Here is a 674-nt window from a genome sequence, read left to right on the forward strand (position 1 = left end):
TTAAAAAACAAGTTACATATTAAATCATATTTAATATTTTATCTGGTGAATGATATTTTTACATATCGAATTCTAACGTCGTTAAACAATACTATTTTTACGACGAGATCAGCTTGACGTCACCATAGCCACATCTTTTGCTTGGAATAAACGAGAATTACATTGATTATGCGGTCTAGACCTTTTAATAGTCATACAAACGTTTCAATTGTGCTAAGAACGTCTGATGTTTAGCTCACATTACCGTACCATTTACCCTGCATTGTTGCTTCCTGACAGCTACCAGGCCTTTTTTAAAAGATAAGTTTGAAAGAAATACCTTTCAGTCCGCCCCCTTGTTCTTTCCTCAAGAAACCATGCAAGAATCAAAAAGACCAAAAAAATACCAAAACATTCTCTGGGGATGAGCCCCAAGACTAAATATTCCCACGCTATTTCAACTTTTACAACTTCACATTTAGGTCACTCCATCTCCCTACGGCCAACGATATTTCTCCGACTTCGTGGAGACAAATTTGAAGTGGTATGTTTTAAATACATGCTCTCATGGAATCGAATTTTCTCCATGCACTCTCTTACGTACGGTTCAGTGTCTCACATGCGGGGCTAAGGCAAGTTTTCTTAGTCACCTGAATTTTGAAAATGAATTTTTCTTGATCAGATCGTATAACGTA

The sequence above is a fragment of the Dendronephthya gigantea genome, unplaced genomic scaffold (genome assembly GCF_004324835.1).
Source record: "Dendronephthya gigantea isolate DGI-Jeju-01 unplaced genomic scaffold, DenGig_1.0 000489F, whole genome shotgun sequence".
Lineage (NCBI taxonomy): Eukaryota > Metazoa > Cnidaria > Anthozoa > Malacalcyonacea > Nephtheidae > Dendronephthya > Dendronephthya gigantea.